This window comes from Megalobrama amblycephala, linkage group LG11 (genome assembly GCF_018812025.1).
Source record: "Megalobrama amblycephala isolate DHTTF-2021 linkage group LG11, ASM1881202v1, whole genome shotgun sequence".
NCBI lineage: Eukaryota > Metazoa > Chordata > Actinopteri > Cypriniformes > Xenocyprididae > Megalobrama > Megalobrama amblycephala.
This window is the reverse complement of record NC_063054.1, coordinates 23,185,260-23,201,252: the sequence shown is the minus strand read 5'-3', so window position 1 is coordinate 23,201,252 and position 15,993 is coordinate 23,185,260. Positions and strand designations below refer to the sequence as shown.

Here is a 15,993-nt window from a genome sequence, read left to right as displayed (position 1 = left end):
TGTTGTAATATGATGATGTTATTCTCTTGCTTTGTGACGGTTCATATATCAGCCACTATCTGGGGCTTAAGAAAGATTTTGCTAGAAGAACACAAATAGCTTTGAAAGCACAGGGGCAGAGTTTTGCCCACAGAATTAGGGCAAGACTGCAAAAATTCAAGACTGCATTTGCAGATTGAGATACCCACAGCAAATTGAGGCGTAGTATATGTCTATATATATATACACACACACATACAGTATATACAGTGCTCAGCGTAAATGAGTCCACCCCCTTTGAAAAGTAACATTTTAAACAATATCTCAATGAACACAAAAACAATTTCCAAAATGTTGGCAAGATTAAGTTTTATATAACATCTGTTTAACTTATAACATGAAAGTAAGGTTAATAATATAACTTAGAGAACAAAATTTTGAGAGTACACCCTACTGAAAGTCTCTGGAGCAAAGCTAAATTTTAGACTACAAATGTCTAATTTAACAAGAATTCAACCACAGGTGAGTCTAATTACACTCAAAAAAATAACTCTTTGAACGAACATAAAAAAATCATGGAAAGGATTTCCACATGATTAAGTTGCTTTATTTCAGCATTATGCAATTCTGTTATTCCAATTTAATGTACGTTGGGTCAACTTAATGTATTAAGGTTGATTCAACTTATTTACTATGGTTGAGCACAGCTTAATTTAATAGTGTCAGCCCAACTAATTTGCAATGTTTTGGACCAACTCATTTACTTAAGTTGATCCAATCTATGCAATTTAAGTTAGCCTAACAAAAGTGCTTAATGCTGAAAGAAAGCCATTTAATCGCAGAAATCCTTTCCATGATTTAATTACATTAATTCAAAGAATAGCTTTTGAGTGTTAATAAATTAAAACCTTTTTACCATATTCTTTACACAGGTGTCCAGCAGACAGTTGACTATAAAAGGGTATTAAAACCCCTTCTCATTTCATGCTGTCAGCAATGGCACCACATGGAAGAGAAATGTCACAAGACCTGTGAAAGAAAATAATTTCTTTACACCAGAAAGGTGAAGGCTACAAGAAGATCAGCAAAGCTTTACTTATCAGTCAGAATACTGTAGCAAAAGTGGTACAAAAATTGAAAAAAGATGGAACTGCAACCATCTCACAGAGATAGTCCAGGTCGTCAACGGAAGTTAACACCTCGACAGGAACGTCTTCTGATGAGAAGGGTTGAAGAAAATTGGCATGCAAGTTCACTGCAGTTACCTAAAGATGTAGAAAGCCAAACTGGGGTGACTATTTCCCGTGGCACAATACGGCGTACACTGCAGAGGAATGGCATGCATGGGTGCAGTCCACGAGAGAAGACTTACCTAAAGCCCAGGCACAAAAAAGCAATATACTGATGTGCCTAAGACTTTTGCACTGTATATATACACAATTGTGCTTAAAATTATTCATATCCTTGGTAAATATGACCAAAGGAGGCTGTGAAAATAAATCTGCATTGTGAATCTTTTTGAATTTACAACAATCTAACCTTTTGGAGAATAAGAATATTAAATGGGGGGAAACTCTCATTATGAAACAAATGTTTTTCTCTAATACACAATGATCACAATTAATCATACCTTTTTATTCAATACTTTTTGCAACCTTTTGCCATGATAACAGCTCTGAGTCTTCACCTATAATGCCTGATGAGTTTGGAGAACACCTGAGAAGAGATCAGAGACCCTTCATACAGAATCACTCCAGACCCTTCAGATTCACAGCTCAATGCTTCTCATCTTCAGTTCACCACACTCATTTTCTATAGGGTTCAGGTCAAGGAATTGAGATGGTCATGGCAGAAGCTTGGTTTCGTGCTCAGTGACCCATTTTTGTGTTGATTTTGATATTTGTTTTTGTATCTTTGTCCTGTTGCCTTTAACTTAGAGTTCAAGTATTAGGTTCACTTATTATATGTAAGTGTCTAGTATGTAAGTGTGTTTCGCTTAATATATAATATAAAAGTGTGCATATTTGGAATAGAAAATGTGCATCATACCGTCCCCGAGTCCACACCCACCACCCATAATCTCCGTGGCTTTGGGTAAAATCTCTGTAAAGCTGCTGACCTGATGTTTTTTGTTTTTCCACAGCTACTTTGTGTGTGTGTCTGTATCCACCTCCATGTTGAAGTCATTGTTTCAGAGGTGCACTCCTAGGATAGAGGTCAGCAGAAAACTTGGGAAATACCCTCTCTGCTTCCTCTGAGGCTTGTGCATTTCAGATTTATATCTCAGTACCAGGGGATCAAGATAAAAAGGCGGCTAGAAGTCAGGTCTGGGTCTCATTCGTTTTGAGTTTAATAACTGGAGCCCTGGGAAGTATAAAAACAGTTATGGCATTAGTTCACCACTCATTTGCCCAGCCTATAGTCTGATCCCTGAGCTCATAAACCACAGTACATTACTGAAGCACACAACTTTCATCGGGGAACTCCTGGAGCTCTCACCTCATTCAGCCATGTTACAGAATCTCTGTTTTCTTCAGTTTCTCACATGCTGTGACAAAATCCTCTTCAGAACAAATCAAGATGCTTAAGTTTATAGTTTAGAGCCAAACCGCTCAGCTAACCATTCAAAAAAACTCCAAGGCCTGGCTAAGTCTGACAAACAACATACAGACAAGGTCAGAGCTTCTGCTGCCAGGTCAAATAACTTGTGTATTCATGTCAGTCATTTCACACAGGTTTTGAATGACCAGCAGTCTTCCAGAATTGCAAACCTCAGTATACTGTTATTGTTAGTCTAACATGTAAAGGCCTGTTCACACCAAATCCGAGACAAATCACATGGGAAAGGTCCATTCACATCAGGAATAAATATTGTTTTGGACCAAATTAAAAAGTAAGTTCACTATAATATGAATTTTATCCGGACATACTACATCTGCCATGTTGTCATGTGACTGTGAGCGTCAGTTGTGTCACTTCAATGTCATTCAACTCTTCCCATTGCCTTATGGGATAATAAAGTGTCCATCGAATGTGCACTTTAGAATCTCACCAGAAGCAGTAGGTCATACAGTACTTTAGGCGTACTGTTTTATGAATACTGTGAAATCAGATTCATATCACTCATATTACTCTTGTTCCAGTGTTATTTTAGTCATTGGGATAATATTTTGAATTCAATATTTTTTTATTTTTTTTATTTTGTATAGTTAAAGTTTTTGTTGTTTTTATTTTTTATTAAAATCTGTATAGTTTTTATACATTTTTATTTCAGTTGTAGTTATTTTAGTACATCAAGTTAAACTAATTGAAAATGACAAATGTTGCTTAAGTTTTTAATTAAAAACATATTTTTTTATATTTATTTTATTTCAATATTTTTAGTTGTTGTTAACTATAATAATGTTGGATAAACTCTGACCCAATCTGATAGCGCTCAGAGAGGACCTGCCTGCGAACTTGAGTGTGCAAACATAAGCATGCAGGGCTGGAGGATGTTTTTGACATGATAAATTCCACTTTTTTTGGCATTTTGGCAGAATAGGGTAAAAATTTTCTCAGTAAATGCCAGGACTGTTTGCACTACAGCGGGTGCTGTTTGCCCTGAAAGCGGACATTCCGATTATGGGAGTGTGATTTACGGCCTCCTTGTGTGGACACTTTACCTCTGCTCTCTCTGATAGGAAGAAACAAAAAAAACAATCTTTTATGCACCATTTTAATCTCTCAAAAACATGTTTTCTCCCACACTTTCATTTCCAAAGATAACCATGAGCTCCATAACTGTGCGACCTCTTGACCCAGAGTTTCTGAAAAATCTGACTAAAATGGATGAGAGTACATTACATAGCCAGATGAAAACAAGTAGCTAAGACATTTTTGTATAGTTTTTCTTCATAAATCAAGTAGCTTAATTGATCATTCTCTTTGTGGAATGAAACCCAGCCAAGGCTATCCCTTGATTAGTGTACGTGCTGTTTCAAACGTCTTTGGCGCGGTGCTGAATGGAAAGCTTGGGAAATAGGATAATTCTTCTCAGCACACACAGTAACAAACGAGGACAAAAAAGCCCTGCATTCTTTAATCATAGATCGGTTAGTGTCCGTTCCAAGTATTAGACCCACTTAATGCAGTTCAAATAACGCAAACAGACCGCTTCCAGGACGCACAGACACACACACCCTGCTATTATTGCGGCAGAACTCAAGAGGTGGTGAAGTCATTGTAATTGTTTAGGCTGCCAAAGATGAACTGAGGAAGAGAGGTATGTGACGTTAAGGCATATATCATGGGTGAAGTTTAAAACAGGCCTTGCATCAGAGCAACTCTGTTTAGATATCATCTAATAGCTATTCACTGCTCCAGACACCTCGAATAGCAACAGTTCCATCGCCAGATGACTGGGTTTATTTCAAAGGCGCAGAGAAGCAATACATCTTACATGTGATTTGAAGTCATTTACAGAAAATAAACTAGGAAGTCATACTCCATAAGTAATCAGGATTAGGAAAGATTTAACATTCCAGAATACACACGCACATTGGGTTTCCATGCTTTATGGGGATTTTCTATAGACATAATGATTTTTATACTGTACGAACTGTATATTCTATTCTCTAACCCTAAACCTAACTGACACAGAAAACTTTTAGCATTTTTACATTTTCAAAAAACATCACTTAGTATGATTTATAAGCTGTTTTGCTCATGGGGAACACAAGGACAAGGATTTTGGATATTACCATCTTTGTGGGGACATTTTTCACACACATTTGTTACATTGCTTGCCATGGATTTTTCTTTACAATTTATGAATTTTCAGAAATACAGTCTTAAAGGGTTAGTTCACCTGTCATTAATTACTCACCCTCATGTTGTTCCACACCCATAAGACCTTTGTTCATCTTCGAAACACAAATTAAGATATTTTTTGATAAAATCCGATGGTTCAGTGAGGCCTCCATTGCCAGCAAGATAATTAACACTTTCAAACACCCAGAAAGCTACTAAAGACGTATTTAAAACAGTTCATGTGACTACAGTGGTTCAACCTTAATATTATAAAGCGACAAGAATACTTTTTGTGCACCAAAAAAACAAAATAATGACTTTATTCAACAATATCTAGTGATGGGCGATTTCAAAACACTGCTTCATGAAGCTTCGAAGCTTTACGAATCTTTTGTTTCAAATCAGTGGTTTGGATCGCATATCAAACTGCAAAAGTCACGTGAACCACTGAAATTTCAAAACACTTATGACGTAACGAAGGCTTGTTCACGCTCCGAATCACTTATTCAAAACAAAAGATTCATATTGCTTCATAACATTAAGGTTGATCCATTGTAGTCACATGAACTGTTTTAAATATGTTTTATTACCTTTCTGGGTGTTTGAAAGTGTAAATTAACTTGTGGTCAATGCAGGCCTCACTGAGCTATTTTATCAAAAATATCTTAATTTGTATTCCAAAGATGAACGGCTGTGGAACGACATGTGAGTAATTAATGACTGAATTTTCATTTTTGGGTGAACTAACCTTTTCATAAACATTAAGCAGCATGCCAGAAACACCCACAGATAAGCTGAATGTTTTATCAGTGAAAGGGTGAGAGATTAATACTAGATATTCAGAAAAACATGTTTTTTTCATCCTACTTTTTATGCCAAGGTGTATGAATTATATGTTCACCTTGGGTAACTCTTGGTTTCTCTCCAGCTTCCGTAGTCTATCCATCAGTGAATGACCCGCATTAGGCCCTTCAAGGGGCCCTCTAATCATTTTCTCGTGTCCGAGATTTAAAGGAGATTTTATTCAAAATATGAGCTCATTAGAGGTTAGAAAACACTGAGAACCCACTTTTGCTGTAAAATGTTGACTGTTTTATTTTTTTTACTCGCACTGCTTCGTTGTTTCAGAGAAATGTAAAGTAATAATACCGAAATGTTACCCATAAACACACTCTGAAACGTTAAACTGGTCACTACCACACACAGACTTCACCTTTGGAGCTGTTAAAAGCAGGCCGCCATATTCACTGAAGCTAAACTTGAACTTCTAAATTAAAGGCAAACATTTTCCTAACTAACTTCAGAAACTCACTAAAGTCCATTTCTAATTTTACTTCATAAGGTTCACAGGATTAACCGTGACAGCTAGACAAACTCCTATAGTACATACTGTATTGAAAAATGTCAAAGAAAATAAACAAGTCCTGCACGCTGCAGGACAAACAACCCCAGAATTCCAGAGCGATCTGGTGTACTGTGTGGTCAGTGAACAGTTACAAAGAGCCCCTGTGTCTGTGAGGGTGGTGAAACGGGGCCTTACGAACATTCCAGCGGACATAAGAAGGCTTCTCTCTCTACGGCCGTTCGAGCGGCTGTTTTCGTAAGCTACTTTAGAATGTTTGCGCAACTGCTGTTGACCACTTTATTAAAAATATCTTTTGATGCTGAAGCTATGTCCAGCAGTGGGGTCGGCTCAAACTGGTTTGCGAGGAGAAACAACGTTTTGTGGCGAATGAACGAAGCGTCTGTCAATAGGCCCAGCTCGCAACTACGGTTTAAGCTCAGGGAGCACTTTTGCAATCCGTCCCTGTTTGCCCAGGATGTATGCGAGACGTACAGCGTTCGCACACACTCACCTGTCGAATTCAGGCTTTATGCCACCTCACTTCCTCAAACACGCATTTGTGATCTCTCTAGCCTGCCTGAATTTCTGTTAATCTGTCTGGACAGAGGTAAGACAGACGGAAAAAAAACACAAAACGGAAACGGAGTAGCCTGCGTGAGATTGTGACGAAAGTAACAGTATGCTGTGAGTCAATAAATGCTTTGCTGTGGGGGAATCTGTGAGCGAGTGAGTGTAAGAGAGTTTGTCTATCTGGGAATATGTGTTATTAGAACAGGGCTCTATGGAAAGCGTAGGGGTCACAAAGCAGCTTTAAGGTCTGTTTTTATTGACTTTATCTTCATTTTTATAGTAAATCTAATTATATATGTAATGATGATTATTATTATAAGAAGAATGGCAACAGTACACCCTACAAAATTAAGTTGTAAATTCAATTTAATTCAATGTAAGGATAAAAGCCTCTTCTAAATATATAAATGTAAGGGAATATAAATGAAATGTACTTATTTTTATGGGATTATATTCTTTTTTTTTAATTGGAACTTGATGGATAGAAACCACAGGGGATTTCTACCAGACGTGCCACAAAAAAATGACACAAAAAAATGACATGCACTGAACAGTGCTGCATTCATGTCTTTTTGTTTGGAATAATGTGTTGTGCTTGATAAAGGGTGTCTAATATGTGTGAGAGGGACAGAACAACTTCCTTCTGTCTGGCTTCAGTGTAGTCAGGTATTTGACCCTTGACCTCTAATCCCTTAGTCTGTCTGTTGAACTACCTATAATAACCTACACTGATTCATATTACTATCTCTACAGGCCTAGAAGACACAGGACATGATCAAATGCATAGAATAGAATAGAAAGGAATGTCAAAATGTTTTTACATGAGCTTGTTTGTGTCTAACTGTATTTACATGTTTTCCTTCCAAAGGAAACCATCTGAAGCTTTAGAGCTTGAGCTGCAACCCATAATGTGTTACTTATGTAACATGAAGAATGTAAAGGCTGGAATGTGCTACACGACTCAAAATCTGAAGAGATTTTAAAATATTAAACATTAAGACTTTGTAAATTGTAACAACTGACTGAGGATATCACACTTTAAAAAACAACAAACTCATACATAAACCTTCAGTCCTCTTTGCCAGGAGACTCATGGCAAATGAAAATATGTGTTCTAAAATTGGCTCCAACTGTCAAACATGTTTGATATCCTCCAACTGCATGGAATCATAGTCTAAAGATTAAAATAAATCTGTTCCCATCATACACAACAAAATTTCTGCCAGTCTGCAGATTTTAGGAGGTCAGAGTTGAAAGATTTAACAGATTAAGTCTTTCAAATCTGACGTCCCAAAATCTACAGACTGGCTCTGCCTTTAAGCAACTCGTGTTGACAAGTGCAAACTGCAAATTAGGGCAAAAATTTTGGGAAAATCATGTACTGTATTACAGCCATAATGAATAGTTTACATAAAATTATAATAAAAAAAGCCATTGAAAATATATATATATATATATATATATATATATATTTTTTTTTTTTTTTTTTTTTTTTTTTTCAAAAGATAATTACTTAAAGGGTTAGTTCACCCAAACATGAAATTTCTGTCATAGGGGAGAGCGGGGCACAACCTAACGCTTTTTGACTTTCTCAGTTTGTGTAAATGTACTTAGGGTTCAGAGAATTTCTTTTGTTCCACATTAATTTCACACATGTCTGGTAGAAATATGTGGCTTTGTTTCATTAATACAGTGTATACTTTTTTCTTTATTTACCCCGAAAGAAGGGAAGTGAAATATGACAACATGCCCCATAGGTGACCATATGGCAGCTAAAAATGTTATCTGATTTAATTAAAAAAATATACATGAGAAACTAAAATATTTTGTCAATAAAAGACTTTTTTATATAATATATATATATAAATAATAATAATATATAAAAACTGGACTTTAAACCCGGTTGAACCACTGTAGTCACAGTAGTGACTATTTTAACAATGTCTTTACTACTTTTCTGGACCTTGAATGACAGTAATTTCGTTGCTTTCAATGGGGGATAAAAAAATTAAATTTCATAAAAATATCTTAATTTGTGCTCCGAAGACGAACAAAGGTCTTACAGGTGTGGAACAGCATGAAGGTGAGTAATTAATGACAGAATTTTCATTTTTGGGTGAACTTACCCTTTAAATTTCAGTCTTTTTCACAGAAAGCTGTATGGCTTCAAAAGACAAAGAATATAATCAGTGCATATGAACTATTTTTACGATGCTTTTATGATGGCCCTTTTTGGAGCTTGACAGCCTCTGGTCCCCATCCACTTATATTGTATGGAAGAGAGTGGAACAGACCGTTAACAAAACTTCTACACTTGTGTTCCATTGATGAAATAAAGTATGTGGAATGACATCAGTGTGAATAAATGATGACAACATTTTAATTTTTGGGTGAACTGTCTCTTTAAAGCATATTCTTCACAGCAGTACTGTGTCTATGTTAGTTAGTGGAAGCTCCAGATAGAGGCAGTTCTTACCATGATGGAAAACAGGAAAAGGAAAAGTGGTATTTGTAGGCGCTGAACTCAGGGCAGTTGAGTCTGAAAGTGATATTGTCTGGAAATGGAAAGAAAGCTGGTTTTGCACGGACAACAGCTCAGCAGCACTCTGTTTTGAATTTCCACCATGCGATTTTAACAACAAACAGTGTCTGCTGACATGGTAACATGGGGCGTAATGGTTTACTCTGGCAAAGCTGATGTCACTCACTTGGCAGGGTGGATCCTATTTACATCACTCATTTCTATCCATTTTTCTGTTTGCTTTGACGCAATTTGCCATGATTTCTTGAGGCACTATGTGGCACCATCCAGCCAGTCGGACGCGAAATACACAAGTCATTTAACTCCATAATCCAAGACAAATTTCAACGCTGAGTCCTCCAAATAAGATTCAATGAAACAATGCCATCCAACGTGTTTTTTCTGGACAGGACTCCAGCCAGAAGGGAAAAGGACAGGTGGAAGGAAATGTTTGCCGTCAGTCGTGTGCGTCACTAGCATTGGCACCTCAAATGTTCCACATTCCTTGCAGACCTGAGAGGAATCCTGAACATCCCAAGGCCTTGTTGCCATACTCAAAAACACTGCGGAGCGGACTAACCCTCATCGTAAACTTAACTCAAAGCTCATGCATCAGGACTTGAGGCCTGGGGCAAGATGTGAACTGTATTTTTACAGTGCTCAAATATGCTCTTTCATGGGCAAACACACAACATCTGCACACATGGAGCCGCTACAGCATGGACGACGCGAACGCTCCAAAGTAAAGTTTGCATTCCGTGGAGGTTTTGATGAATTTGACAGAATGTGTTGTGGAAGAGCCCCTTGAATCCGCCCGTAAGCAAATCCTAGCTGGAACCGTTTTATTGGGCAGGGGAGGAATGTACGTTTCGAACAAGAGTTGTAGCTTTTTGGTTTGCAGTTATTTCCTTTCCCTCCGGATAAAGATAAATACAGAAATGTATTTCCCGTGGGCTGGCACAGTGTCTAAAAATATGGCTGGCAGAACACTCTGGTACATTTGGCGGGAATCAAAGACAAATGAACCTGGGCTTGAGTTCTACTCTGAAGTACAAAAAAATCTAAATTATTTATATTGTATATTATTTTTATTGTATTTTTTTTGTACTTAGTGTTATTTTAGTATTATTAATATACTATTATAGTGTTAAATTAACTTTAATTTTTATGTTTTAAGTTTTCATTTTAATTTTAGTTTAGGTTTTAGTCATTTTGTTATTTGCTTTTGTTGTTTATTTTATATTTAGCTTTAATTTAGTTTTAGTCATTTTTTGCTTTATTTCAATCAACAAAAAATATTTTCTATAGTTTTAGTTAACAATAACAACACTGACTGTATTGCATTAAAATAATAATAAATATATTGATAATAATGTAATATATTTATGCAGTACAGAAATTAGTGCATTGCAGTAATATATTACTAGTTAATTCACCCAAAAATGAACATTATGTCAGAATACGAAAATACATTTTGTGCGGCCAAAAAACTAAATTAGTGATGGCCGATTTCTAAACACTGCTTCGAAGCTTTATGAATCTTTTGTTTCGAATCAGTGGTTTTGATCACCAAAGTCACATGATTTCAGCAGTTTGGCAGTTTGATACGCCATCCGAACCACTGATTCGAAACAAAAGATTCGTAAAGCTTCAAAGCTTCATGAAGCAGTGTTTTGAAATCGTCCATCACTAGATATTGTTGAAAAGTCATTATTTTGTGTTTTTGACACACTAAAAGTATTCTGGTCGCTTTATAATATTAAGGTAGAACCACTGTACTCACATGAACTGTTTTAAATATGTTTTGAGTACCTGAGGTTCAGTGACATTGCTGGCAATAGAGGCCTCACTGAGCCATCGGATTTCATCAAAAATATCTTAATTTGTGTTCTGAAGATGAACGAAGGTCTTACGGGTGTAGAACTACATGAGGGTTAGTAATTAATGCAATTATTTTCATTTTTGGGTGAACTAACTCTTTAATGCAGTACAGAAAAAAAAAGAAGCTTAAACACACCTAAATGGTTTGGAAACATTTCATCTAGCGAGACTGGCTGAGAAACCAGCTAAACAGATTGTTTTTTTGTTTTGTTTTTCAGCAGAGCCCTTTATCGGAAAACAGTTTGGTTTTAGGCCTATTGAAGGATATTTAGGTCATTCATGGTCCCAGACTACAGTACTCTGGTTACATTCAAAGTCCTAATGAGGAAACCAAGATTGGGAGACCAACAGTGGGTTTTACCTCAGCAACAGCAGTTTGGACCATGTGCTATGCCTCAAAGCTCCTCATTCCAAAGTCATATAATATTTAGATACATCTAATCATGTGTTATGAGCTTCCCAGGATGTATGGATGTCACATCTATTTTAAGCATATAGTCTTAGTCAGTTGTCCTTCAGGGATGAATTCCAGTAATGCTTTGACTATTTTGTAACATAGTTGATCCTTAAAGTGACATACTGTATGGAATATTTTTATCTGGTTATTCTGAGTTTCAGTGCCATTATGAATTACTGTCAGAATAAAAAGTACATAAGCGAGGACAGAATGTACTAAAGGAGCAGATGGGTTTTGTCATTTACAAGCATAAAAAAGCAAAGGGTTTTAAATGGAACAAAAACTTGAAATGATACTTGAAAAAGATGTTACAAGCCAACTAATAAAAGGACTTATTGAGTGTGTCTGTCACTTCAGAAAAACTGATGTTGAACAATCTGACGTTTAAATCAACTCACTAGTACTGCCATGGGGGATTTTTTTGGACATGTGCCATGTAGGTACCATGGTCTTCTTGGAAGTATCTTATAAATACAATGGTACATTAATTTCAGTACTATAGTATACGTCAGAGTACAATAGTATTGCCTTCTGATAGTAGGCTACTGTCACAAAAGTCTTTTGTAACATAATTTTTTTAATATAATTAAAAAAAAAAAAAAATAGAATGGTATAATATTTATATACCATTGTATTCACATGGTAAAAAAATGTGTGGAAACACTGTAGAACTTTTTTGTAAGTTTTACAATAAATTAAAAAAGTATGTTTCATAATACTTTTATAAAACTTACTTGAAAATTCCAGGGAAAAAATATATATAAAATATATATATATAAAATATATTCTCTATTCTCTTCTAATATTCTCCAAATCAGACCAAAGAACATCTCTGTTTAAACATTCCCAATGGACAACAAGTAATTTCCATCCCTGGCAAACACCGCCCTCTGCTGGCTCCTACTGGAATTAACATAATCTGAAATAGTGTGACGCTACACAGAATGTCTACACAAGTAAGGTTTTCGCTCTCTTATATAAATTAATGATAATAATAATTTATCATTAATAACGTCAACAACATAAATGTTACAAAATGTATAATACAAAATGAAATTTATATAAAGCCTACAACTCTGACTTAGTCAAAATGGAAACAAAATCAACAGGAAGTTGCCTTGGCACTACAGGATGTGTTAGCTTTCTCATTACCCTGCCATATTCTCAACTCTCTGTGATGTTCCATTACAAGAATCTAAACCTCAGTTAAAGTTTAGCTCAGACTGGAAGACTACAAGACTCCCAAACATGACTTTTTCAACCAAGTCTCTCTACTTTATATAACCCATTTCAAGCCACAATATAAACAATAACTCGACCACAAATACATGTTTAAAATTACATGTCTTTTAATCCTTGTTTCTTTACATTAGTTGAGATTTTAGACACCATCTAAACATCCGTGGTTCCTGTGATGTGGCTAAACTGATGAAGGTCTGTGTTCCCACACCAAAGCCTGGAAATTCTCAGTCACAAAACCTCTTTTCACGGCTCCAGCTGACAAGAAGACGTGTAGCCTCAAACCAAAGGCTATTGTCCTTGCATTACATCAGTGACTTCCTCTCCTAACCTCTACTATGACCGCAACCTCCAATAGCGGCCTGTTAACTAATAAGACTCATAATGCCTGACTGCTGTTTTCCATATGCCAATTATAATAGGACTAAATATACCAACATAAAAGACTTTTGAAGAAAAAGAAAAAGTGAGATCATAATTCCTCTTTCACTCTTAAGTTGACATTTGTGGTACAAGTTTTAACACAACTAGCACTTCATTAGTGCCGTCTTGGGCTAAGCATTTTCTGAAACAGTAAACAAGTAACAAATCTTACCGCTCTTGAAGAACATCTTGGGGCCGGGTCAGAAAGAGTTAGGAATGAGAGATTGAGGGAAGAAAACCGTTCTGTGGCATTCTCGAGCACACATTGGCACATTTTTGCCGTATTGGTGTGTGTGTGAGTGAGAGAGCCTGGAGGCCTTAACAAGAGATGTTCCGTGCTGTACCAGGGACTCCCAGGCAGTAACAGTGGGCTTACAGCACCCTGCTGTAACAGTGGATAAATCTACTGCGAGCCTTCAGAACAATCACATCCCTTCAGATTCAAACTTAAAGACTGTAAAATACATCCTGACTAGTTTGAGTCCTGAAGACGAGTCCGTTTCTGATCCTATTTTTGTACCAGTTCGAATTATGCTACATAAAAGTCACAATTGTTACTTTTTTCCCTTAAAAGACTTAAATTTAGGCCTGTGCAGCAAGCAAAGATGTCCTTTTTAAAAGTTCATCCAAAAACATTTACTAACTATGTCATTCCAAACCTGTTTGACTTTCTTTGATCTGCAGAAAAAAAGAAGATATTTTGAAAAATTTGTGGGGTCTAAACAATTCTGAACCCCATTTAATTTCATTGTCCATGGAAAAAAAAAAATCCTGAAAATATCTCCTTTTATGTTTCACAGAAGATAGAAAGTCTTACATGTGGGTGCATACATGATGAATATAAGTGTAAGTGCGTGTGTGTGTGTGTATTTATAGGACATTCATCAAATTATCATACTTTTGTTTTATATGGAGGAATAATTTTCATTTTCAGATGAACTAAACCTTAAAAGCAAGCAAACTAAATTGAATAAAGCAAACAGAATAATAAAAAAAAACAGTAAACATGTAAAAATGGCCAAGAGTCTGTGTCATTTCATTGAAAACTCCAGCTACAAATACTCTAAATATTACAAGAATATATACAAGAAATAAACATTTATTGCTTCAAAGACATAGACAGCGTATAAAAATGTAATGGTTTTGAATATAATGCCAGCATTCATTTATGAAACACACATTTAGCTTATAATGAGAGGAACACAGTTCGCAGAGCTCTGGACTGAATGCTTTTGCACATGTTATTTTTAAGGCAGTTTTCACTTTTAATAAAACTACCAGTATGAATGAGAGACATGTACTATATTAAAAAATATACACCACTTCTGTGGAGTTCTGCATGACAGTGCTTGAAGTAGTTTTAACTGTTTTTGTCCATACAGTGAAGTCATTGGGGTCCAAAACAACATTAGACCTCACTGACTTTCATTTTACACCGCATTCCAAATTATTATGCAAGTGACATATCAGTAAGATTTCAGTAGAATAAACATTCAGATTTTAGTTTTTATAAGAAAATGTATGTTTGTTTATTTATCCATGTCTTTTTAGATAACTGGTATCAATCTCAGACAAAATAATTTACCAGGTCTATGGAAACCCTACTTAGAGGTTGTTCCACATTATTAAGCAAGTCACAGTTCTCATGCAATATGGAGAGGAAGAAAGATCTTTCTGAAGATGAAAAGTATGAAATGGTCCAATGTTGTGCAAAAGGCATGAAAACAACTAATATTTTGTGAAACTGAATGGAGATTATCAAATTATCATAAGATTTGTGAGTGATTTAGAGCACAGCAGAACTCGGTCAGATAAAGGCTTATTAATGAAAGTTCCTATCAAAAAAATTAATTGTATTAAAAGGGCAGCTATAAAAAGCCAGTGTTGAGCAGCAAACAGGTATTTGAAGCTGCTGGTGTCTCTGGAGTCTCAAGAAGCTCTCCATGCAGGCTGGCAGTTGTGCGTAAAGATGCATTTCAGCCACTTCAAACCACACCTCACAAAGAGAAACATTTACAGTGGGTGTAGAAATACATTTTCAAACAGTTTTATTGCTGTGGTGTTTTTTGCAGCATGGGATAGTGCATAGTGCGTTGTATTTCAGAAGGCACTATCCTCCTTTTTATACCATAGCTGAAAATGGCCAGTTATGAACTCCACATCTTGCAAAAGTCATTTTAATACCCTCAGAGACCCTAAAGGGACCTTCCATCTCACTTCTCAATGTTCCAGCCCAAATCACCGCTAGTTCCCTGCTGATGTCACAGCCTTGTTGGAATGTGGACCATCCAGAAATCCATCTATTTAGACCATCTATTGTAGTACAGCATTAGTCAGTGAATAAAACTATTTAAAAAATGAGTCTTCATGTATTTCTAGACCCACTGTAAATGTTTCTCTTTGTGAGGTTTGGTTAGTGGTGTCTAAAATGCATCTTTACGCACAACTGCCAGCCTGCATGGAGAGCTTCTTGAGACTCCAGAAGCTTCAAATACTTGCTGCCCAACACTGGCTTTTTTATAGCTGCCCTTTTAATACGATTAATTTTTTTGACAGGAACTTTTATTAATAAGCCTTTATCTGACCAAGTTCTGCTGTGCTCTAAATCACTCACAAATCTTATGATAATTTGATAATCTCCATTCAGTTTCACAAAATATTTGTTGTTTTCATGCCTTTTGCACAACATTGCACCATTTCATGCTTTTCATCTTCAGAAAGATCTTTCTTCCTCTTCCTCCACATTTTCTTAGAAAAACTAAAATCTAAATGTTTATTCTACTGAAA

At 36.0% G+C, this 15,993-nt stretch overlaps 1 long non-coding RNA gene across 1 annotated transcript in view; it reads right to left on the bottom strand.

Annotated features, from left to right (window-relative positions):
• LOC125278043 overlaps nucleotides 1-14,748 on the bottom strand; it is a 28,167-nt gene extending 13,419 nt beyond the window's left edge. Inside the window, exon 1 of the long non-coding RNA XR_007187040.1 lies at nucleotides 13,379-14,748. This is a non-coding gene — a long non-coding RNA (uncharacterized LOC125278043). The remainder of the gene's footprint in view (nucleotides 1-13,378) is intronic.
• Between the last annotated feature and the right edge of the window lie 1,245 nt (nucleotides 14,749-15,993).